General features: G+C 44.0%; 1 protein-coding gene across 3 annotated transcripts in view; it reads left to right on the top strand.

Annotated features, from left to right (window-relative positions):
* Positions 1-26,902, top strand: part of IGSF21 (immunoglobin superfamily member 21) — a 511,660-nt gene that overhangs the window by 210,419 nt on the left and 274,339 nt on the right. The gene's annotated exons all lie outside the window — the stretch shown is intronic.

Raw genomic sequence — 26,902 nt, forward strand, 5'->3', positions numbered from 1 at the left:
GCTTCATGGTGACCACTGATGGACGTCACCCTGGTCATCAGAATGTCTATGGATTTGTTGTGATGGGAATAGACCGTGCATGTCCAGTGCTGTACACCAGTGTTTCCCAACCAGTGTGCCTCCAGCTGTTGCAAAACTACAACTCCCAGCATGCCCGGACAGCCTTTGGCTGTGCGGGCATGCTGGGAGTTGTAGTTTTGCAACAGCTGGAGGCACACTGGTTGGGAAACACTGCTGTACACGATAGGACATTAGTTCTGTTTATTAGAAGTGTGACATTGTTTATTATGGCAGTTGACATATTTGCTGATGGCCGTCACTATAGGGTTGTCGCCCCCGTTTTTTCCATCCTCCTGCGGAATCGGGTTGAACAGTGGGCCCTATCTACAGTGTATACTTTTGCTGTGAATTCAGGCAATATACTGAATTTCACTGTTTAAGATGCTGCGTCATATTTTAGGAACATAGTTTATAAGGCTGAAAAAAAAAGACATCTGTCCATCCAGTTCAGCCTGTAATCTTGCAAGTCAGTTTGGTAGGAATCACCAGGAAGGGTAAATCGGTAAATTTTTAACTTTAGCTCATATGCAATTGTTTATAACATAGCTGCAATTACTAGAAAATGCACAAAGAAGATTTTTTTTAAAAAACGGAGAAATACATAAAGAAATCTTCACTATGTGTCCCAGGAGCTCCGCCATGTTCCTTGCTATGTGTCTCCGTACTGTCCTGTATCTGGCTGGAAGACAGCTGGCTGCAGCAGGAGGCTCCCCCCTCTGTGCTATCTATAGTAGGACAAAATGATTGTTAAAGGCTATGTTATGATAGCATTTTACTCATTTTGGGCTAAAATTCATTTCTTCAATTGAGCTGTCACAAAAGGTTAGATGTTTGTCTAGCTGTGCTTTCACTTTCTGCCGGTCATCTAATAACCGTTATCTCTAAATTACTAAAAGGTCATAAACACTTATTTAAGCCACTTTCTTAGGCCTCATGCACATGGCCGTTGCTCGTCCGTGCCTGTATTGCGGCCTGCAAACAGCTTGAATGGGTGCGAAATCACAGAGGGCCTCCATGGGGTTTCTGTCCGTGCCCCCGCACCGCAAAAAAGTAGTGTATACGTTACTTTTTTGTCTTGCGGACGGACCACAGACCCATTCAAGTTGAATGGGTTTGGATCTGTCTGCGGTCCCCAATGCACAGAACGGCCGATCAACGCTCGTGTGCATGAGGCCTTATCAGTAAGATAAGGATTTAGCTATAATGAGTGTTTAGGAGGTCAGAGATTAAAGATAAGGGGCCATGGAACAAAGTAAAAATTCAGATCCTGCTACTAGAGAATCACAAGGCTGTACAGAGACAGTGGTTCAACATTTTTAATAAAGATCAATTGAAAAAATGAGTACAATGCAATAATAAAAAATTGCCCCCAAAGGTGTACATAGCCTTTAAGCGTTTCCCTTTTTTTTAACTAATTCCTGCCCCACCAGCTGAAGATGGAGGAGATCAGCGGGAGATTAATCCTGTGTTCTCTGCAGGATTTCTGGAACATACAGAAAATGCTGCAGGCTGGCAACCAGCACTCTTCTTGAAAAAAGGAGTATTTCCTCTCCAATCACCGCTATGGCGTTTGACTCATCAATCAATGCAGCCATGTAACGTGCATTCAGCTCCCGGAGTGGGGGAGGGATGAGCTTGTCGCGTGCCATCAGCTCGCGCCTGACCGGACGGCGATCCGTGCGTTTGCATTACCTGTCAGAACCGAGTCAGCTGTTCTCGCCGCTCATTCACCGGCAAACTTTTTTTCCCAAGGTCACACATGGAGCAGACACCGGCCTCAGTCTAAAGTCATTAACTTCACAGGAGAGAGAGAGAGAGACTCAACCGCAGACGCCTTTCTGATTCCTTGCGCAGGGCGGCATTAGTATACAGAGTCACAGGGAAAGGGGGAGAGGGAGAGTAGATGAAAGGGAGGAAAAGATAAAAGTAATTTTTTGTGGCGGATCCTGAGGGTACACAGCGACAATCAACCGGCGTGAGGCAAATTTTATCATTTCAAAGATAAAAATACACTTATTCCATTCTCTGGAGCGATCCCGGCTCCATGTCATAATTGTGACTCTATTTGATAAGCTCAGAGGTTGGCATTGTCACCATCCCACGAGAAACAATCACTGGCAGAGGTTTATTTCTTGTTTTGTTCAACAGAATTTTTTCAAGGTTCTTCTAATGGTTCCTAAAACAGTTCGATTTTATTAAAATGTTAAGTTTAAGGACTGAAACCCATCAGCAGGTTTGTTACAATGTATCCAGTCTGAACACAAAGTGCAAAGCTCACTCATGTTTGCTACAGTTTAGCAGCTTAGAGTCCAGACTGTTCAGTCCCTAGGGGGTTGTCTAGACTGGATACAATGTAACAGTACTTCATCTGTGAGCAAGGGCATAACAAGTAATTACTGGGCCCCGAGACAGAATGTCCACCTACAGCAGCAAGTCCAGAACATGCAAAGCTGTTAATTATTTTGGTTTCTCTAACACACAGGGAAAATGCACACAGTGATGTCACATTAGGAGGATAAAAAAGATATAGTGATGTCACAGTGCAGGATAATAAATAGGGATGAGAGAATTGACTTTTATCCGAAGTCGATTTGCATAATACTTTGTTTGAAATACTGTACGGAGCGAGCTCTCCGTACAGTATTAGGATGTATTGGCTCCTATGAGCTGAAGTTATTACTTCGCGAAGTCTCGCAAGACTTCACATAATAACTTCATAAATAAATTTCTACTGTAAAAAAGTTTCCCGAACTCGGGTTCAGTTCCAAGTGGTAACGAAGTATTATGTGGATCGACTTCGGATGTTTCATCCAAAGTCGATTCGCTCATCAATAATAATAAACACAGTGATGTCACAGTACAGGGATAATAAACACAGTGATGTCACAGTACAGGGATAATACACACAGTGATGTCACAGTACAGGGATAATAAACAGTGATGTCACAGTACAGAGATAAACAGTGATGTCACAGTACAGAGATAATAAACAGTGATGTCACAGTACAGAGATAATAAACACAGTGATGTCACAGTACAGAGATAATAAACACAGTGATGTCACAGTACAGAGATAATACACACAGTGATGTCACAGTACAGAGATAATACACACAGTGATGTCACAGTACAGGGATAATACACACAGTGATGTCACAGTACAGAGGTAATAAACACAGTGATGTCACAGTACAGGAATAATAAATACAGTGATGTCACAGTACAGAGATAATAAACACAGTGATGTCACAGTACAGGGATAATAAACACAGTGATGTCACAGTACAGGGAAAATACACACAGTGATGTCACAGTCCAGAGATAATACACACAGTGATGTCACAGTACAGGGAAAATACACACAGTGATGTCACAGTACAGGTATAATGTATACAGTGATGTCACAGTACAGGGATAATAAACACAGTGATGTCACAGTACAGGGATAATACACACAGTGATAATAAACAGTGATGTCACAGTCCAGAGATAATAAACACAGTGATGTCACAGTCCAGAGATAATAAACACAGTGATGTCACAGTACAGAGATAATAAACACAGTGATGTCACAGTCCAGGGATAATACACACAGTGATGTCACAGTACAGAGATAATAAACACAGTGATGTCACAGTACAGGAAAAATACACACAGTGATGTCACAGTACAGGGATAATACACACAGTGATGTCACAGTCCAGAGATAATAAACACAGTGATGTCACAGTCCAGAGATAATAAACACAGTGATGTCACAGTACAGGGAAAATACACACAGTGATGTCACAGTCCAGAGATAATACACACAGTGATGTCACAGTACAGGGATAATAAACACAGTGATGTCACAGTACAGAGATAATAAACACAGTGATGTCACAATACAGGGATAATACAAAATGTAATGCAGTCTTCCATCACCTGTAGTCATTACTAACTGCACCTTACTGTATGTGGTGATGAACCTTATGCTAAGTGGTTGTTGGGCCCCATGGCAGCTGCTAGACCTATTACCCTGGTAGTAAAGTCAATTACATGTATCATTATCACTTTCCAAGCCCAAAACTTGTCTGTTGTAGTTCCTTTACCACAGGAAAACTGTAGCACGTAGCCTCAATAGTCAGCGGGCATGCTGGGAGATGTAGTTCAGACACCGCTCAAGGTCCACAGGTTTTATGTCCATGACTCAGTGTAGACCGTTCAGTGGGAAATCCAAAGTTAGTGAAGTAAAAAAGAGACTTGAATTAAAGAGGAGTAAATGTTGCATTAAGGCATGGAGCGCCGGGTAATACTGGCAGCAATATCGCTAGATTGGAAACCAGGAAAAAGGGGCAAATTTACATTTAAATGAAGATATTTAGATTTTCACTTTTTCCAGCAGAGAATGGAAACAGCGGGAGAGATGGACATGGAGGAGAGAAGAAGGAGGGATGGAGGGGAGGCTGAGGTGACACAAGGATAGGAGCTGAGGGGGTCTTACTATAAGAGATAGATATTAGATAGATAGATAGATAGATAGATATTACAGGGATAGAGAGATAGATAATAGATATTAGATAGATATTAGATATACAGAAATATAGATATTAGCTATATAGATATGAGATGCAGTGTTGTCAGTGGTGCTGTCACCTTGCTCCTTAGGGCTCATTCACACGACTGTTATTTTGGTCCGCATCCGAGGCGCTTTTTTTGCGGCTTGGGTGCGGACCCATTCACCCATTGATTGGGAGCTGAATGCAGTTTGCTATAGACCCGCCCATGTACCAGCGGCACAGGTGACCTATATGCAGAGGACTTGTCAGTGGTGTCAGTGTCACCAGCTGTCTGTATCGATCAGTGATACGTGCTGGCCTGCGGGCACACTACAGGCGGCTCTGGGCATCTGCTGCCTCAGGATCAGCTGCAGTCAGTGACCCATTTACCACTCACAGAAATGCTTAGCTCTGGGAATAGGAGTGCAGCTCCGGGGGTCGTTCTGTTATCTGGGACATTTGGGGGCTTACAGCACATTGTCACCCCTCACCTCCACAGGTTAAAAATAACAGAATGTGATAGAATCTTCTGTTCTGTTTAGGGGTCAGCAGGGGGCGTCATCCTGCACAAGATGCTCCATTCACTACATGCAGGAAGAGGCAGAAGGGCATGGGGTACAGTATATGCCCCCCCCTTCGCCCGGGAGGTCACAGTCTATAATATTCTCCTAATTTACAGCTGGGAGTGGGAACAGCGCTCATGCATTATGATAAAATCTCAGCTGCTGCAGAATCTCTTTTTGATTATGAAATGTTCTAATTACTAATTGGCATCCAACAACTGGAGCAATGGACGGTATAGTCAAGGGTATAGGCACCATGCGGGCCCCTGAGGAGAGGCGGCCATTGAAAAGAAGGATTGACCCATGGCTCCTCCTCTCCTCATTCAATGCAATGATGCCATGCACCAGCAGGGGGTCCCGTTTTGGTATTTGTGTTGAAGCTGTTTGTAAAACCCTGAGTGCCTGACACCCCAGCTACTGCAGAACCTCTTTTAGAAGTGCGGTTGGCTCAGAGGGAGTATATACAGTCAGGTCCATAAATATTGGGACATGGACACAATTCTAACATTTTTGGCTCTATACACCACCACAATGGATTTGAAATTAAACGAACAAGATGTGCTTTAACTGCAGACTGTCAGCTTTAATTTGAGGGCATTTACATCCAAATCAGGTGAACGGTGTAGGAATTACAACAGTTTGCATATGTGCCTCCCACTTGTTAAGGGACCAAAAGTAATGGGACAGAATAATAATCATAATTCAAACTTTCACTTTTTAATACTTGGTTGCAAATCCTTTGCAATCAATTACAGCCTGAAGTCTGGAACGCATAGACATCACCAGACGCTGGGTTTCATCCCTGGTGATGCTCTGCCAGGCCTCTTCAGCAACTGTCTTCAGTTCCTGCTTGTTCTTGGGGCATTTTCCCTTCAGTTTTGTCTTCAGCAAGTGAAATGCATGCTCAATCGGATTCAGGTCCGGTGATTGACTTGGCCATTGCAGAACATTCCACTTCTTTCCCTTAAAAAACTCTGGTTGCTTTTGCAGTATGCTTTGGGTCATTGTCCATCTGCACTGTGAAGCGCCGTCCAATGAGTTCTGAAGCATTTGGCTGAATATGAGCAGATAATATTGCCCGAAACACTTCAGAATTCATCCTGCTGCTTTTGTCAGCAGTCACATCATCAGTAAATACAAGAGAACCAGTTCCATTGGCAGCCATACATGCCCACGCCATGACACTACCACCACCATGCTTCACTGATGAGGTGGTATGCTTAGGATCAGAAGCAGTTCCTTTCCTTCTCCATACTCTTCTCTTCCCATCACTCTGGTACAAGTTGATCTTGGTCTCATCTGTCCATAGGATGTTGTTCCAGAACTGTGAAGGCTTTTTTAGATGTCGTTTGGCAAACTCTAATCTGGCCTTCCTGTTTTTGAGGCTCACCAATGGTTTACATCTTGTGGTGAACCCTCTGTATTCACTCTTGTGAAGTCTTCTCTTGATTGTTGACTTTGACACACATACACCTACCTCCTGGAGAGTGTTCTTGATCTGGCCAACTGTTGTGAAGGGTGTTTTCTTCACCAGGGAAAGAATTCTTCGGTCAACCACCACAGTTGTTTTCCGTGGTCTTCCGGGTCTTTTGGTGTTGCTGAGCTCAGCGGTGCCTTCCTTCTTTTTAAGAATGTTCCAAAGAGTTGTTTTGGCCACGCCTAATGTTTTTGCTATCTCTCTGATGGGTTTGTTGTGTTTTTTCAGCCTAATGATGGCTTGCTTCACTGATAGTGACAGCTCTTTGGATCTCATCTTGAGAGTTGACAGCAACAGATTCCAAATGCAAATAGCAGACTGGAAATGACCTCTGGACCTTTTATCTGCTCATTGTAATTGGGATAATGAGGGAATAACACACACCTGGCCATGGAACAGCTGAGAAGACAATTGTCCCATTACTTTTGGTTCCTTAACAAGTGGGAGGCACATATGCAAACTGTTGTAATTCCTGCACCGTTCACCTGATTTGGATGTAAATACCCTCAAATTAAAGCTGACAGTCTGCAGGTAAAGCACATCTTGTTTGTTTAATTTCAAATCCATTGTGGTCATGTATAGAGCCAAAAATGTTAGAATTGTGTCCATGTCCCAATATTTATGGACCTGACTGTATATTGATACATTACATGGATATTGCCCGCTCACTCGGCTGATGTTGTGTTCCGTTAATTAGACGCTTGTGAATTATTAATTGCGCTTTTGGTGTTTTTGAACAGTGTTCTCGATATCCCGTCCTTATCAGGTCCCGAGCAGATGTAAACATGACACATAGGTCACTGCTGTCTTCTTATCAGACGTGATGTTGCATCCAGCGCAGGGCGGCTGTGCGGAGGAGAGGATATCCCTGCCTGGATCATCCAGAGGATCTGCAGCCGGTGATGGCCACTACGTATCCACCTACTCTCAGTGCATAGGTGTGCAACATATGCAATAAACCGAAAGAATTCCCTTCCTTTACAGAAAACCAGCTTTCCATGCACTGATCTTCTGCAGCTTAGTAACAGTAGTATCTGAATAAGCAAAACTGCAGTGTAAAGCATGGGGGGATTGACAGAACATCAGCAGCCTGGGGATCAAGAGGTGGATTTAAAGTCCATCTGTCAGCAGTTTTGTACCTATGACACTGGCTGACCTGTTACATGTGCTCTTGGCAGCTGAAGACATCTGTGTTGGTCCCATGTTCCTATGTCCGCATTACTGAGAAAAATGATGTTTTAATATATGCAAATGAGCCTCTAGGAGCAACGGGGGCGTTGTCATTACTCCTTAAAGCTCTGCTCTCACTGCAGCTTCCGCGCTTTCTGCACTTTGATCGACAGGGGTAGACGGGCTCATGTTTACACTGCTGGTCCTGTCAATCAAAGTAGAGAGGCCACGGCAGTTGCAGAAAGAAATAAGCCTCAAGGAGTAATGGCAACGCCCCCGTTGCTCCTAGAGGCTCATTTGCATATATTAAAACATAATTTTTCTCAGCAATGCGGGCACATATGAACATGAAGCTGCCAAGTGCACATGTAGCAGATCAGCCAGTTTCATAGGTACAAAACTGCTGACAGATGCCCTGTAAGACTTTAAACTGCAGTCACCAGACTTCTATGAGGTGCTCCTGTGAATTGTAAGAAGGTAGAACCTGACCGTATCCTCTCATCCAAGTTAAAGTATATCCTTTATATGTATTTTTGTATTGGGTCTGTGGCAGAATGCATATTGATGACTTTACAGGCAGTGCGAGACAGCATACCAACATCTGAGCAGTTATACACCTTAGGCAGGGTGTGGAGGGGTCTTAAGGATGGTCTACGCTGTATATGTTGTATGTGGCACTGTTTATTGCAATATTGCAATTATGTTAAAGTACATTGGTGACAGTGAAGGGTTTACTGCCTGGTAACACAGTGGAAGCTGGGCTGAGTCACAGGTCAGCTGTAGAACTTCCTGCTTGTAGCTAGCTAGCAGTAGAGTTTCCTGAAAGTAGCTAGCTAGCAGTAGAGGTTCCTGCATGTAGCTAGCTAGCAGTAGAGGTCCCTGCTTGTAGCTAGCTAGCAGTAGAACTTCCTGCTTGTAGCTAGCTAGCAGTAGAACTTCCTGCTTGTAGCTAGCTAGCAGTAGAACTTCCTGCTTGTAGCTAGCTAGCAGTAGAACTTCCTGCTTGTAGCTAGCTAGCAGTTAAAGTTCCTGTATGTAGCTAGCTAGCAGTAGAGGTTCCTGCTTGTAGCTAGCTAGCAGTAGAGGTTCCTGCTTGTAGCTAGCTAGCAGTAGAGGATCCTGCTTGTAGCTAGCTAGCAGTAGAGGATCCTGCTTGTAGCTAGCTAGCAGTAGAGGTTCCTGCTTGTAGCTAGCTAGAAGTAGAGGTTCCTGCTTGTAGCTAGCTAGCAGTAGAACTTCCTGCTTGTAGCTAGCTAGCAGTAGAGGTTCCTGCTTGTAGCTAGCTAGCAGTAGAAGTTCCTGCATGTAGCTAGCTAGTAGTAGAGGTGAGCGGCACTAGCATTTCGCACTAGCATTAAAGTGCACCACGTCAGGGCCTAAAGAGGGCAAGGATGCAGATAAGCACTAGAGCGGGTGGGACGGGGTTAATTTCCAACTGGCAACATGATGAAAAATGATGGAAGCATATATACTGTGGGTGTGTATTTGATACATTCTGTGGATGTATACTGTAGCTATGGAGCGATTATTACAAAGCAATGAAATATGACGCCCCTTCAGTTTCTTAACACAGCATTCCTACTGTCCTCCAGCGATGTACAGGATTCTGGAACAGGTGAATATTGTATATAATTATGCAAACCACAGGCTGGAAAAGGAGAGAAGAGGCTCCTCAGCCAAGTGGCAGCTGCTAAGCCCCTTCTAATAACAGATTTCAATAATGTATAATCTGGTTTTCTTCCTGCACTTCGTTCATTGAGCAGCTAACGAGTTTTACATCTCATAGCAGTCACTCTGCAGATTGCTTCTGGATATAATGAACACATATCCTTCCCCCATAGGTGACTGGGATCGGGATGTAATCAGATCATTGCACGAGTGGCCACATTCACATACACAGGAGAATATATACTGTATATGCGCTGCTGGGCCAACCTAATTTCCATCCTGCGCTTCAACAGTGATAGGAATCTGTTCAAATTATATATCAGTCTTGTCAGTGACAGAAAAACTGCTGCATGCGGAAAATGACTTTCTATTAAGTCAATGAAATGACTGAGATTTCAGCTCTAAGTGCTGCAGAATCGTGAACGCAGCCCTAGAATATAATGCACTCAGGATCAGTACAGGATAAGTAATGTATGTACACAGTGACTTCACCAGCAGAATAGTGAGTGCAGCTCTGGAGTATAATGTAAGTCAGGATCAGTACAGGATAAGTAATGTATGTATGTATGTACACAGTGACTGCACCAGCAGAATAGTGAGTGAAGCTCTGGAGTATAATGTAACTGACAATCAGTACAGGATAAGTAATGTATGTACACAGTGATTCCACCAGCAGAATAGTGAGTGCAGCTCTGGGGTATAATACAGGATGTTACTGAGAATCAGTACAGGATAAGTAATGTAATGTATGTACACAGTGACTCCATTAGCAGAATAGTGAGCACAGCTCTGGAGTATAATACAGGATGTAACTCAGGATCAGTACAGGATAAGTAATGTAATGTATGTACACAGTGACTGCACCAGCAGAATAGTGAGTGCAGCTCTGGGGTATAATACAAGATGTAACTCAGGATCAGTACAGGATAAGTAATGTATGTACACAGTGACTGCACCAGCAGAATAGTGAGTGCAGCTCTGGGGTATAATACAAGATGTAACTCAGGATCAGTACAGGATAAGTAATGTATGTACACAGTGACTGCACCAGCAGAATAGTGAGTGCAGCTCTGGGGTATAATACAAGATGTAACTCAGGATCAGTACAGGATAAGTAATGTATGTACACAGTGACTCCACCAGCAGAATAGTGAGTGCAGCTCTGGAGTATAATACAGGATGTAACTCAGGATCAGTACGGGATAAGTAATGTATGTACACAGTGACTGCACCAGCAGAATAATGAGTGCAGCTCTGGAGTATAATACAGGATGTAACTGAGGATCAGTACAGGATAAGTTATGTAATGTATGTACACAGTGACTCCATTAGCAGAATAGTGAGCGCAGCTCTGGAGTATAATACAGGAAGTAACTCACTACAGTTCAGGATAAAGCCCTACAAGCCTTAGGTAAATTTTGGAGCAATATGACCACTTATAGTGACCATATAGTGGCACATACAATGTCTGAGTAAAGGGCAGTGATTAGGACAATACAATAGCTAGTCCATACCTGTAGTCCTTTTGCTGCCTGACTCCTTCTCCTTCCTCCCACAATGCATTGCACCTAGAGGTGCACTATTAAAAGATGTGCTGTAGTTCTTGTGTGTATTGAGGAAGGGTAGTCACATACGTTTCTTCATGTCTGTTCCAATAATTATTCCACATCATATTCCCCATCGCTTTCTGCAGGTTTTATCTGACTTCAAAAATGACTCTGCACAAACAGCATAAAGCATCAAAGTTCCCCGTACCATTGTGTAGACACGTGTGCCATACACCTGCTACAGATGAGCTGCAGCTACTCAGCTCGCCTCGGGCTAATGCAGACACCATGTGATGCCAAACCATCTGCTACTAGATCAGCATACTCCTGTGCTGAAATGCTCTGTGCTGCTTTTGCCATGTGACCCTCAGTCTGTGACGTCCCTCTCCTGAAATGTTCTGTGCTGCTGGGAAACCTGCTGCCTCCAGCATGTTACCCTCAGTCTGTGACCTTCCACAAGATCAGAACGCTTCTTTCCTGAAATACTCTGTGCTGCTGGAAAAACTGCAGATTTTTGGCCCCTGACTGAAGTAGTTTTTACTCTTGTTTTACGCCTGTTTTCAGACGTAACTCATAGCAAATTTGCGGGGGCGAAATACTGCCCCCCCACACCCGTGTGTCAAAATATTGGTGCACAGCGTGTAAAAAGTCACAAAAAGGGGGTAAGAATGGCATAAAGATGTTTATAAATCACTCCCTAAGGAAAACTATGCTTTTACAGATTACCAGAACGTTTTGTATTTACTTTACTGATCTGTTATACTCTACTCCCATCCAAAGCTGCATTCACGATCTTGTTCATTTCCTGTTTCCAGAGCACAGGGCATTGCAGACAGTTAGAGCCAAGGTGTGAGCTACTGACATATTCCAGTAGCAGGCAGTAGAGTTTTGAGTGCAGCTTTGGGTGTGACTAGAGTATAACACATGCTGCAAGTTAATTTCAAATGGTTTGCAGTATTACTAAGCATCGTGTGAAGATTTCAACTGCAAGATGTTAAAAATCAGGGTAGCACTTAATGTAATATGTACCCTCATCATCTCTATACCTATGTGTGTCATCACCATGCTTCTCTCTGCTCCTCCCTGCTTTACACTTCCACAATTTTCAGACCCTCAGGTGGGTTCCAGTACAGTACAGTACCTGTACTTTACCTTATTTACCTTATGCCGATCCTAATATGGAGTGTGCATTGTACTTCAGAGCTGAAAACTGCATCCCACTGCTTGTTCAGTGTCTGCGGAGCTTGTTCTGTTGAGTTGCATTCTCGGTAACGTACAGTAATCTAGTGCAGATGCCCTGCTAAGCTGTCAGAGAGGTGTCTAGCCCCTAGCTTGATTATAGTTTCCAGTAACACCCAGCAGAATAGTGAGTGCAGCTCTGGAGAACAATACAGGATATTACCCAGGATCAGTACAGGATAAGTAATATAATATATGTACACAGTGACTGCACCAGCAGAATAGTGAGTACAGCTCTGGAGTATAAAACAGGATGTAACTCAGGATCAGTACAGGATAAGTAATGTAATGTATGTACACAGTGACTCCACCAGCAGAATAGTGAGTGCAGCTCTGGAGTATAATACAGGGAGTAACTAAGGATCAGTACAGGATAAGTAATGTAATGTATGTACACAGTGACTCCACCAGCAGAATAGTAAGTGCAGCTCTGGAGTATAATACAGGATGTAACTCAGGATCAGTACAGGATAAGTAATGTAATGTGTGTACACAGTGACACCACCAGCAGAATAGTGAGTACAGCTCTGGAGTATAATACAGGATGTAACTCAGGATCAGTACAGGATAAGTAATGTAATGTATGTACACAGTGACTACACCAGCAGAATAGTGAGTACAGCTCTGGAGTATAATACAGGATGTAACTCAGGATCAGTACAGGATAAGTAATGTAATGTATGTACACAGTGACTCCACCAGCAGAATAGTGAGTGCAGCTCTGGAGTATAATACAGGGAGTAACTAAGGATCAGTACAGGATAAGTAATGTAATGTATGTACACAGTGACTACACCAGCAGAATAGTGAGTACAGCTCTGGAGTATAATACAGGATGTAACTCAGAATCAGTACAGGATAAGTAATGTAATGTATGTACACAGTGACTCCACCAGCAGAATAGTGAGTGCAGCTCTGGAGTATAATACAGGATGTAATTTAGGATCAGTACAGGATAAGTAATGTATGTACACAGTGACAGCACCAGCAGAATAGTGAGTACAGCTCTGGAGTATAATACAGGATGTAACTCAGGATCAGTACAGGATAAGTAATGTAATGTATGTACACAGTGACTGCACCAGCAGAATAGTGAGTGCAGCTCTGGACTATAATACAGGATGTAACTTAGGATCAGTACAGGACAAGTAATGTATGTACACAGTGACTGCACCAGCAGAATAGTGAGTGCAGCTCTGGAGTATAATACGAGAGGTAACTCAGGATAACTAAGCTAAAGTATTTATATATGTCAGCTTTTTATATTACTTCTTCACATAGAAGTTGAAGTGCTTTCTAGCATAGCCCGTCCATGTTAGATGCAGTCATCCTCACCATTTGGCGGTACACATTTATATAACAGAACGTCTTCATTCAGGACATCACTTGGTGCATTAGCAGTGATGACTGCAGCTTTTGATGATGTTCTGGGCGGCCCCATCAGTAATGTCTCATCTCCTTGCATTCATTGTTGGAGTGGATGTACACAGCTTACGGTGACTATATATATATTACACTATATACAGTGATAAAAGCCGCACACAGTAGGCAGGGAACCTCTAATGCATCTATAAAGTCTATTCAATTTCCTTCCATTATCTGAGTCACATACAAGGAGCTGCCGGTTACAGCTTCGCTCCACTCTCCGGCAATGCTTTCCAATTAGATTCTGCATTTAACATTCAGGAACTTTGTAAATGCTTTACTTACCTTTTGCTTGACTTATGTCTTATACTCCAGTCACATAAAAAGCTGCAGATTCTGTTGCTTTCCTTTTAACCCCAAGGTATGTGATGCTTCTTTTCACTCTCCCAGGCACTGGACAGAATGACTATACCCCATTATGCATTATTAATACGGGGGGAGTCTGTCTGGGAGATGAAAGAAGATTCTATGCATAATTGTGTGAATGCAGCTTTGGATGTGACTAGAGTATAAGACAGGGTGACTTTACCCTGGGAAACGATGTTCAGAATTGTCTCTGAGCTTCCTCTTCTGGTAAATCCATCTTCTGACGACTTGTTTGCAGTTTGTAGTACCTTGTGCTGCTTGTCTATTAGGGCGGGCGTCACCCTGGGACAGGTGCGCCCGCTTCACACCAGCAAAATTCTGCCACATTAAAGGATTTCACAAGTCTTCAGTTGTATTCTCCATGGATTCCTCCATCGTGTTTATCTGGAGCGAGGAACATTGGAGCTCATAGTACAGGAGGAGAGAAGGAAAATCATTAACCCGTGTGATACTGTCTGCTGAGAGGTGTATCTAATCATATCATGTGTGATACTGTCTGCTGAGAGGTGTATCTAATCATATCATGTGTGATACTGTCTGCTGAGAGGTGTATCTAATCCTGCCATGTGTGATACTGTCTGCTGAGAGGTGTATCTAATCCTGCCATGTGTGATACTGTCTGCTGAGAGGTGTATCTAATCCTGCCATGTGTGATACTGTCTGCTGAGAGGTGTATCTAATCCTGCCATGTGTGATACTGTCTGCTGAGAGGTGTATCTAATCCTGCCATGTGTGATACTGTCTGCTGAGAGGTGTATCTTATCATATCATGTGTGATACTGTCTGCTGAGAGGTGTATCTAATCATATCATGTGTGATACTGTCTGATGAGAGCTGTATCTAATCCTGCCATGTGTGATACTGTCTGCTGAGAGGTGTATCTAATCCTGCCATGTGTGATACTGTCTGCTGAGATGCTGTATCTAATCCTATCATGTGTGATACTGTCTGCTGAGATGTATATCTAATCCTATCATGTGATTCTGTCTACTCAGATGTGTATCTAATCATATCATGTGTGATACTGTCTGCTGAGATGCTGTATCTAATCCTATCATGTGTGATACTGTCTGCTCAGCTGCTGTATCTAATCATATCATGTGTGATACTGTCTGCTGAGCCGTTGTATCTAATCCTATCATGTGTGATACTGTCTGCTGAGCTGCTGTATCTAATCCTATGTGTGATACTGTCTGCTGAGCTGTGTATCTAATCTTGTAATGTGTGATATTGTGTACTGAGCTCTGGTATCTAACTCTATCATGTGCGATACTGTCTGCTGAGCTGCTGTACCTAATCCTATCACGTGTGATACGGTCTCCGACCACTATGTAGTACTATAACCCCCATCATGTCCTGGCCCCCTTGACCCTCTGTGCCTCTCGCCTCCCGTTATCACATGTGATGTTCCCGGCGGTCTGGCGTCAGTTTTCTGTTTGTGGCGGTGATGCAGGTGGCATGCCGGTGCTGCCGACGTCCCGTCCGGTCACCACGTTGATCACTTCGTCTGTGTTTGCAGTTTTTGCGGCTCCAGCACGTTCCTGCGGTGTCTTCGGGTGAAGCTGCCGCCCCGAGGAGTCGCTCCAGGTAATGAGTTTCTTACCAGACGCGCAATAATTGTTACCGGCGCTGGATATAAATCTCATTTATTTACAGTGTGAATGACATATTAATTTATGAGGAGGATGGATGGCTTGTATTACTGCACCTCTGCCGCGTCCCGCACCCGCACTGCAAATCATTTCTGCCTGATTCTTCCATTTGCTGCCTCAGCTCTCCGCGGTGCAGGCTCCGCACACGCACCACTAAGCCGCCATTCAATGGAAATTGCTATTTTAACGATAAAACAAAACTCTCACAAATAATGAATATCATCTCTTTTATCCATCCCCTGCCATCCATTCATGGCCAGGAGGCTTCATTGTCTGCCCGGCCGCCCACAGCCGCTTCTCCTCCGGCCAAGGGCGACACTTCTGCATTACGCTGCCATTTCTGCCCCCCCCAGTGATGTCATCCTGTCTGCATCTGTCCGTAAAATGATATCATTTCCTATCTGAGTGACCACCGCAGCTCAGTCTGATGGAGGACGTGCCTCGGTGGTCACTCAGACAGGAAGTGATATCGTTTGATTACAGATACAGACATATTATAATTCACCAAATGACCTGTGAGCGAACAGCCTCCACCCATGAAACCAGAAGTTATAGCAGATGGCTGCCAGCCCAGTTGGGAGGAGATGAGCTGGAAATATGGGATAAAAAGTAGAGAAAAGAAATCAGATAAGAATGTGTATATCGGGGGTGGTATTACATTGGTAATGGGGGGTTAGTACATTCAGCTCTATGTATGTAGGGGGGTGCTGGGACCATTACTAGAGTGAAGGAGCCATGGCGCCTGAACCTGGTTGATGACATCACCTGATACAGCTCAACTTACTTGTATGACTCCTTTAAAGGGGGTTTCCAGAAAAATTTAATTGGTGACCTATCCTCATCAGTTTTGACAACGCTGCAGCCAATGACTGGCTGCAGTGGTGACCTGACCCCCTTGCATCACGTGACCAGTTGACCTGCCTCAAATTCTGGCATTTTTGTTCCAAATGTCTTTCGTCTGGTTTGAAAAAAACTGTCAAGTGTCAATGTGTGTTGTGTTTTATATTCCATTTTTTTTTTAATCCTGTTTTTTTTTTACATATTGATCTGCAGAGGAAGTAACATCAGAGAGGAGGGTACATACGGTACTTACAGTGACCTGTAGGTTGAGAGCTGGGAGGAGGGGAGTGGTAGTTGTGACTCTGAAAGGAGTAGTAGTTGATTCACGGTGGCTGTCCTAACTCCTATGCTCCCTAGGGCCATGCAGAGAATGGAGGGCACACCCTGGGCCTTCTGGGGCTCCTGACTGGTGTTAGGTGGGTGCCCTTGATGTTATGTGGATGGGTGCAAAACAGGAGGGAATAATAGTAAAGTATTTACTGAATTAAAGATGAGAGTAGTGATAGCAGCACAAATAGCAGCAATAGGCCCAGTTCTGAGGTATGTTAGGCTTCTCCCAATAGTTGTGTATAGGCAGTAGCAATAATAGTAGTAGAAGTGCTGAGCCTCACTCTGCCGTCTTCCCAAATAATCCCAAGCGTACAATTCCATTCTCATTAACTCTTTCTGCAGTTCCTAGTTGCAGGGGGCAGATCTTTGATTTGGATGGTCAGTCCATCTCAAAGTGTCATGGGCACCAAAGAAGGATACCCTTTCCCCAGCAGTAATGTCTTATTTCCATACACCTTACTGTCTGGGTCCAGCACAACCTTGATGGTTCAAGACCTTCTGTGAATGTCTGTTCTCTTTCCCTCAGGGGTTGTCTCTAAGTTAAGTCGTCCTTTGGTAGCTTTTCAATCTCGGGAGTGAGTTTCGTGGATTAGGTTTCTCTTTAGGGGATACTTGGCAGGAGCTCACACATGTAGATGATGCCTCTGCTCAGCCAAGACTCACTAACTAACCAGAGGAGGCTGGACCAACCGGTGTCCACAGCACACAAACATTGCCTGGGTTAACTGTTTGTTTTAACGTGAATTCAAAGATTTGAGAATAAATAGGCTTAACAGGTTAAGTGATAAAAATGTGTGATTAAATATGAGGTAAGACAAACAAGTCACACAGAGTAGTAAATAATCATCCCTGGCCTACACATACAATATGGGGGGATTCCGAGTATGCCATGTCGCAGCACATTGCCGACGCCCCATGGTTATACAAGAGATATGGATAGTGTTTCAACTATGGATGAAGTTCCTCAATGGCGTGCCAATTAAATGTCTGTGTGTGGCAGGTTTATACCTTTCAGCCCCTCCTCCAGTGGGCAGCACACATGTCTTTGAGATAACCACTAAGGAATTTGGCTTTCTCTGCACAATGGGGGTTTTGTTGGGGGGATTGTGTATGTTCAAGGAATATCATTACACAGAATATAGAAGATAATTTAAAAGAGACAGAATTAAAGGGAACAGAAACAAACAAACACCCTATTAAAGGGAACCTGTCACCGGGATTTTGTGTATAGAGCTGTGGACATGGGTTGCTAGATGGCTGCTAGCACATCCGCAATACCCAGTCCCCATAGCTCTGTGTGCTTTTATTGTGTAAAAAAAAAACATGATTTGATACATATGGAAATTAACCTGAGATGAGTCCTGTACGTGAGAGGAGTCAGGGACAGGACTCATCTCAGGTTAATTTGCATATGTATCAAATCGGTTTTATTTTACACAATAAAAGCACACAGAGCTATGGGGACTGGATATTGCGGATGTGCTAGCGGCCATCTAGCAACCCATGTCCTCAGCTCTATACACAAAATCCAGGTGACAGGTTCCCTTTAAAAAAGTGGCACATAAAAGCAACAAAAACATTACCTAAAATGGCAAAAGAAAATGTTTTTTGTTTGTTTGTTTGTTTTTTTTTACCCCAAAAAAAATACACAAACTAGAAAGCCTGGTGTGGCAGCAGCCTCCAGGTCCCTCTGCCCTCACGAGTTTTCTGCGGCCTCATCGCTCTCCTTCTATCTTTCATGTAGCTGAGCCCTCCCTGCGCTGACTCTGACATGTACATGTCGGGAGGCTTTCCCTGCACTTTTCTATCTAAACCTTTCATTATCCGGTCACTAACCTCCATGCTGCCTCTTCAGTCTCTGGAATTATTACTTGTAGGAGAAGCAGAAAATTGCTCTACTGTACATCTTGTGTCACCTGGCTGGTTCTACATGGATGAGGTTGATTCTCTGACTTTGTGTCGGAAGGTACGGTATATGGGCCGCGAATGTTTTTCATTATTGCTGGGTTTGCAGCACAATAACCCCAGTTTATAATATGATATGATTATTATCATACCCCCACCCCACCCATGTCCGTGTAATCATCTTCAGCATCGTCCTATGCTCATTGCACAGACTTGGCTGTTACTGGATCCCTTTGCTTCCATTAAGGCCTCATGCACACGACCGTTGTTGTGTTCCGTTCCGCAAAATGGGGTTCCGTTGTTCCGTGATCCGTTTCCGTTTTTGTTTCCGTGTGTCTTCCTTTACTTTTGGAGGATCACCAGACATGAAGGAAAGTAAAAAAAAGTCTAAGTCAAGTTAGCCATGCAAATGATAGGAAAAAAACGGACGCGGACGCGGATGACAATCTTGTGTGCCTCCGCGTTTTTTCACGGTCCCATTGACTTGAATGGGTCCGCGAACCGTTTTCCGTGAAAAAAATTGGACAGGTTATATTTTTTTGACGGACTGGAACCACGGATCACGGACGCGGATGACAAACGGTGCATTAGCCGAGTTTTCAACGGACCCGTTGAAAGTCAATGGGTCCGCAGAAAATCACGAAAAACGGAACAACGGACACGGAATAAAACAACGGTCGTGTGCATGAGGCCTAATGCAGTAGGTTAGACCTCTCCTCTCTGTTCAGAAGCCTCCTATCAAAGTGCGGGGGGTTATGGTTCACCCCAGATATCCTGTATACAAGAGAAACCAGAAGCCACTCTCCAGTTGAAGAAAAACAACACAGTAACTGGTGAAGGAGCAGAACACTGGGGACCTCCTTTTCATCTATTCAGCTTCAGATCCAACAGTTGAATTGGGATAGAAGTGAATTTGCGGATCTACAGCTGAAAAGATGAAGGAGGACACTAGGTAAATATTCTGCTCTATCCCAGTTATTAGGATTTTTTTTCTTGAACCATAGGGCCGCTGTATTGTAAATTGTGTTTAGCGGAGGACAAGCTTCACTGTTCAGGTGAGTGTTGCTACATTGTATTACACGGTAAATAAATTCCAATTAATCTCCTACAATCGATTCCCTGTAAAAGCCTTTGACCCCTAGCGCTTTCTGCTACCTCCAAACACAAGCAATACTGAATCTTTTATGTGTCACGTTGTATCAAAAACTAAAGACTAATCTGTATTTGATGTTTCGTCTTGCGGTCTATTGTTTGCCGTGTTCCAGTTGCCGTCATCTGTGCGACTTTGATCATAAAACCCGAGCGTCCAGTTGTCTCTAGTAATTTACTATTCGGTTTAATGTCCTCTGGAAGACAAAATATTCCGACTGTGGAGTGTGTGCAGATGCAGTATCTCTAGCTGCATACAGACAGCTGGTTACAGCAAGTTGTATTTAGGTCAGCCTACATTATGTGAGGGCATCCTAGATGAACCAGAAGGTGCAATTGGACTCATTAAAAGTGTTCCCAAAGTGCCAGTCGGGGGCTAAGAAATAAATCTTCATATATTAGAATAATTTAAATTGTGGGTAGGTTTACTAATGAAGGTGTCAAGGTCAAGTCTCTTTCTTGACAAGGCCACCACCGCTCCCAGCATAACCTAGCACCTCCCCAGAGGAAACAAATAGAAACAAAAGCTCTGTCTCGTGGTCAGACACAGGAGACACCAAGAGAAAGAGACACGGCACTAGTGTGAGCTGAAAGAAGCTGCAGGTCCCTGCATGTAGTTAGCTAGTAGGGATGAGCGAATCGACTTCGGATGAAACTTCGGACCCCCAGACCTCAGACCTCAGATAAGAGCCCCATGCCTCATAGCAGCCCCCAGTAGCCTCATAGCAGACCCCAGTAGCCTCTCCATCAGCCCCAGTGCCTCTCACCAGCCCCCGGTGCCTCTCCATCAGCCCCCAGTGCCTCTCCATCAGCCCCCAGGGCCTCTCCTTCAGCCCCCAGTGCCTCTCCATCGGCTTTCAGTGCCTCTCCATCGGCCCCCGGTGCCTCTCCATCGGCCCCCGGTGCCTCTCCATCGGCCCCCGGTGCCTCTCCATCGGCCCCCGGTGCCTCTCCATCGGCCCCCAGTGCCTCTCCATCGGCCCCCAGTGCCTCTCCATCGGCCCCCAGTGCCTCTCCATCGGCTCCAAGTGCCTCTCACCAGTGGCCCCCCAGTGCCTCTCCATCAGCCCCCAGGCCCCCCAGTCAGTGCATATCCATCAGCCCCCAGTACCCTCTCCATCAGCCCCCAGTGCTTCTACATCAGCCCCCAGTGCGCCCTCCCCGGTATTAAAATCATTGGTGGGCAGTGCACCCTCCCCGGTATTAAAATCATTGGTGGGCAATGCACCCTCCCCGGTATTAAAATCATTGGTGGGCAATGCACCCCTCCCCGGTATTAAAATCATTGGTGGGCAATGCACCCTCCCCCCTGGTATTAAAATCATTGGTGGGCAGTGCGCCCTCCCCCTCCCCAGTATTAAAATCATTGGTGGGCAGTGCGCCCTCCCCCTTCCCTCCCCGGTATTAAAATCATTGGTGGGCAATGCGCCCCCGGTATTAAAATCATTGGTGGGTAGTGCGCCCCCCCTATATTAAAATCATTGGTGGGCAGTGCGCCCCCTGGTATTAAAAACATTGGTGGGCAGTGCGCCTTCCTCCTGCCCCTCCCCAGTATTAAAATCATTGGTGGGCAGTGCGCCCTCCCCAGTATTAAAATCATTGGTGGGCAGTGCGCCCTCCCCCCCTCCCCAGTATTAAAATCATTGGTGGGCAGTGCGCCCTCCCCAGTATTAAAATCATTGGTGGGCAGTGCGCCCTCCTCGGTATTAAAATCATTGGTGGGCAGTGCACCCTCCCCCCCCCAATCATTGGTGGCAGCGGCAGTTCCGATCGGTTACCATGGCAGCCAGGACGCTACTGAAGTCCTGTCTGGCTGCCATGGTCAGTTAGCCAGCAGCATACTTCCATGCGCTGTGGCCGCCCGGCGCTCCTTCTTCTTGTAACTCACAGGTCTGTGCGGCGCATTGCTTATGCTTATAGGGAGGGAGCAACTGGGCGGCCACAGCGCATGTAAGTATAATGCTGCAGAGTAACTGGCCATGGCAGACAGGACGTCAGTAGCATCCTGGCTGCCATGGTAACCGATCAGAGCCCCAGCATTACACTGTCCCGCTGCCACCAATGATGGGGGCAATAGGCAATGTAATATTCGAAAAATCGGCAATATAATATTCGTGTAATGCGCTCGAAATACAGACGTGGGTCAGCTACATTTTTCAAGCTGCTAGAAGTTTCCTGAGACTGGAGAAAATGGTTGGCACGGCAGAACATTTTAATATCTTTATGTGCAAATAGAGTGCTCCAATATGTTCGTGATTGCGAAATCGGAACCAATGATGCGAATATTTTGGCGCAATACTTGCAACTTCACATTTTAACAGGTCTGACTACTTATTAGTGATTGGTGCACTAAGTATTGTTGTGAACTTGTGACATCACAGCACTATGTATGTAGCATGTATGTATGGACAGCAGAACCTATCAGCTACACTATATCACTATCTAACCTACACTGACTATCATTATATATATATATATATATATATATATGCTAACTAACTAACTATTCTAATGTAATGACACAGGAGAGCAGAGAGCACAGTAATAACACTGCTGTCTGTCTCAGAACTGCAACATACTGCATACAAGGGCTGCTGGGGAGGTTCTTATATAGTAAGGGGTCGGCAAAGTTCCTATTGGTTGCTAGGGATGTTGCTAAGCTCAGACAAAGATATTGCTGCCTTCTCATTGGCCCACAAAAGAAGGGAGGTTTCTGATGGAAAAAAAGTTTGGATTTTCGAAATTACGAATATACAGTGGATATAAAAAGTCTACACAGCCCTGTTAAATTGTCAGGTTTCTGTGATGTAAAAAAATGAGACAAAGATAAATCACTTCAGAACTTTTTACACCTTTAATGTGACCTATAAACTGTACAACTCAATTGAAAACAAACTGAAATCTTTTAGGTGGAGGGAAGAAAAAAAATAAAAATTAAATATGGTTGCATAAGTGTGCACACCCTTAAACTAATACTTTGTCGAAGCACCTTTTGATTTTAGTACAGCACTCAGTCTTTTTGGGTATGAGTCTATCAGCATGGCACATTCTGACTTGGCAAGATTTGCCCACTCTCCTTGGCAAAAACACTCCAAATCTGTCAGATTGCGAGGGCATCTCCTGGGCACAGCCCTCTTCAGATCACCCCACAGATTTTCTATCGGATTCAGGTCTGGGCTCTGGCTGGGCCATTCCAAAACTTTAATCTTCTTCTGGTGAAGCCATTCCTTTGTTGATTTGGATGTATGCTTTGGGTCGTTGTCATGCTGAAAGATGAAGTTCCTCTTCATGTGCAGCTTTCTAGCAGAAGCCTGAAGGTTTTGTGCCAATATTGACTGGTATTTGGAACTGTCCATAATTCCCTCTAGCTTAACTAAGGCCCCAGTATCAGCTGAAGAAAACCAGCCCCTTGGCATGATGCTGCCACCACCATGCTTCACTGTGGGTATGGTGTTCTTGTGGTGATGTGCAGTGTTGTTTTTGCGCCAAACATATCTTTTGGAATTATGGCCAAAAAGTTCAACCTTGGTTTCATCAGACCATAACACCTTTTCCCACATGCTTCTGGGAGACTCTGGGAGACTTCAGATATGTTTTTGCAAAATCTAGCCCGGCTTGGATGTTTTTCTTGGTAAGAAAAGGCTTTTGTCTTGCCAGTCTACCCCATAGCCCAGACATATGAAGAATACGGGAGATTGTTGTCACATGTACCACACAGCCAGTACTTGCCAGATATTCCTGCAGCTCTTTAATGTTGCTGTAGGCCTCTTGGTCGCCTCCCAGACCAGTTTTCTTCTCGTCTTTTCATCAATTTTGGAGGGACGTCCAGTTCTTGGTAATGTCACTGTTGTGCCATATTTTCTCCACTTGATGATGACTGTCTTCACTGTGTTCCATGGTAGATCTAATGCTTTGGAAATTCTTTTGTGCCCTTCTCCTGGCTGATACCTTCTAACAATGAGATCCCTCTTATGTTTTGGAAGCTCTCTGTGGACCATGGCTTCTGCTGTGGGATGCGACTAAGAAAATTTCAGGAAAGACCAACTAGAGCAGCTGAACTTTATTTGGGGTTAATAAGGGGCACTTTACATGATGGCAGGTGTATGCTGACTCCTATTTAACAGGATTGTGAATGTGATCGCTTAATTCTGAACACAGCTACATCCCCAGTTATAAGAGGGTGTGCACACTTCTGCAACCACATTATTTTAGTTATTTTTGTTTTCTTCCCTCCACCTAAAAGATTTCAGTTTGTTTTTCAATTGAGTTGTACAGTTTATAGGTCACATTAAAGGTGGAAAAAGTTCTGAAGTGATTTATCTTTGTCTCATTTTTTACAGCACAGAAACCTGACATTTTAACAGGGGTGTGTAGACTTTTTATATCCACTGTACAACACTATATTCTAAATATTCGCGAATTCTCAAAGTGCCGATATTCACGAATAATATTCGCTATTCGAATATTCGAGCCCAACACTACTGACTACCAGGTTCCCACACTGAGGGACATCACAGGCTTAGGCCTCATGCAAACGACCGTTGTGTGTTTTGCGGTCCGCAAAACACAGATGGCGTACGTGTGCGTTCCGCAATTTGCGGAACGGCAAAGACAGCCATTGATATAACTGCCTATTATTGTCCGCAAAACGGACAAGAATAGGACAGGTTGTATTTTTTTGGCGGACCACGGAACGGAGCAGCGGCTGCGGTCAGCACACACGGAGTGCTGTCCGCATCTTTTGCGGCCCCATTGAAGTGAATGGGTCCTCATCCGAGCCGCAAAAAGTGCGGCTCGGATGAGGACCAAAACAACGGTCGTGTGCATGAGGCCTTAGTCAGTTCATTATCTCACCTGCAGGTGCAACCACTTAAATTGCAGCAGCAGCTCCACCACCTGGGTCGGAATTAGGAACCCCACCCATCTCCTCCCCAAAAACTCTGATGACTTTTTATTCAGCTTTGTAACTGGTTCCCACATTATCAGGGGCATCATCAGAGAGCATTGTTGTCTTATGCACCCCCTATAACTACATATGACACCTCCATGATGGTGGGGAGAGGTGGACTTACTATATGGTCAGTGGTTGGTTCGGGATTCCATGATGTGCAGAGATGTTATAGACTACCGATCTTCACCACTGTCCCTTACCATAAGGGATGGGCCTGGAGGTGAGCTATCCTCAGGTCACGATCGTCAGCCTGTGTGCTGTCAGCAGGTCGCCACCACCTGGCATTGTGCCATTCACCAGGGTTAACTTTAGGCTGTATGCCATCTATAGACCACGACCCTCTAGCTATGGGCCATTAGCAGGTCGCCAACCTCCAGCATTGTGCCCAGTGGGAAATTCAGACCAATGCCATTTGCAGGACGCAGACCCCACTGACGACAGATGGTAAAGAGGCAAACCCAGATAGGGCAGTGATGGATCAGGAACTGATGTGTGTGAGGGTAAGTTGAAGCAGTTTTTCTTGCCTCAGTCTTCTTCGCCCCTTAGGTATCTCTAGGCTCCAGTGTTCTTTTAGTTCCATTATTGGTTCATTTAGTATAACATGAATTACACAATGTTAATAGATGATTAAACCAGTGGAACATGGAAAAGGAACTGATGTAAGGGAGAAGATAAACGGTCACAGGCAGAGGACTGAGCCCAGAGCATGCGCTGGACACCGGGTCTCTATTATATATCTGCATGTTCTACGCGAGGCTGCATTCACAGACGGTTCTGGAGTATTGAACATCTTTGTTTGCACAAGTGATGAGGTGTTTTCCTTGTCCCAACAGCTTGTTGTGATCCTCAGAACATTTCCAGCCACCGAGCAATTATAGAAATAATAAACTCCAGATGCTGCACAAATGTCCTGTATATCACACTGCAGGTTACCTATAACAGCTGTCATCCAGAAACCAATAGTGAGGACAATTTCAGAATTTGGCTTTATTATGTCTCATTATGATTCTAAATGTCCCTCCAACCCGAGAATAAAACACAATCCATTGTCTCACTACTCTGGGAGGAGCGTCAGTATGAACCATGCTGAGTCATGTAATGGGTGTATTGACGATGATACTGCTTCTTTGTACAAGAAAATAACTACTATAATACTTCTCCTATGTACAGGAATATAACTACTATAATACTGCCTCCTATGTACAAGAATATAACTACTATAATACTGCTCCTATGTACAAGAATATAACTACTATAATACTGCTCATATGTACAAGAATATAACTACTATAATACTGCCCCTATGTACAAGAATATAACTACTATAATACTGCCTCCTATGTACAAGAATATAACTACTATAATACTGCTCCTATGTACAAGAATATAACTACTATAATACTGCCTCCTATGTACAAGAATATAACTACTATAATACTCCTCCTATGTACAAGAATATAACTACTATAATACTGCTGCTATGTACAAGAATATAACTGCTATAATACTGCTCCTATGTACAGGAATATAACTACTATAATACTGCCTCCTATGTACAAGAATATAACTACTATAACACTGCCTCCTATGTACAAGAATAATACTACTATAATACTGCCTCCTATGTACAAGAATATAACTACTATAATACTGCCTCCTATGTACAAGAATAGGGGGATATCTTATTTTTGGGGAAAGACGGTATATACAAGAATATAACTACTATAATACTGCTCCTATGTACAAGAATATAACTACTATAATACTGCTCCTATGTACAAGAATATCACTACTATAATACTGCTCATATGTACAAGAATATAACTACTATAATACTGCCTCCTATGTACAAGAATATAACTACTATAATACTGCCTCCTATGTACAAGAATATAACTACTATAATACTGCTCCTATGTACAAGAATATAACTACTATAATACTGCTCCTATGTACAAGAATATAACTACTATAATACTGCTCCTATGTACAAGACTATAACTACTATAATAATGCTCCTAT

This window comes from Bufo bufo, chromosome 1 (assembly GCF_905171765.1).
Source record: "Bufo bufo chromosome 1, aBufBuf1.1, whole genome shotgun sequence".
Lineage (NCBI taxonomy): Eukaryota > Metazoa > Chordata > Amphibia > Anura > Bufonidae > Bufo > Bufo bufo.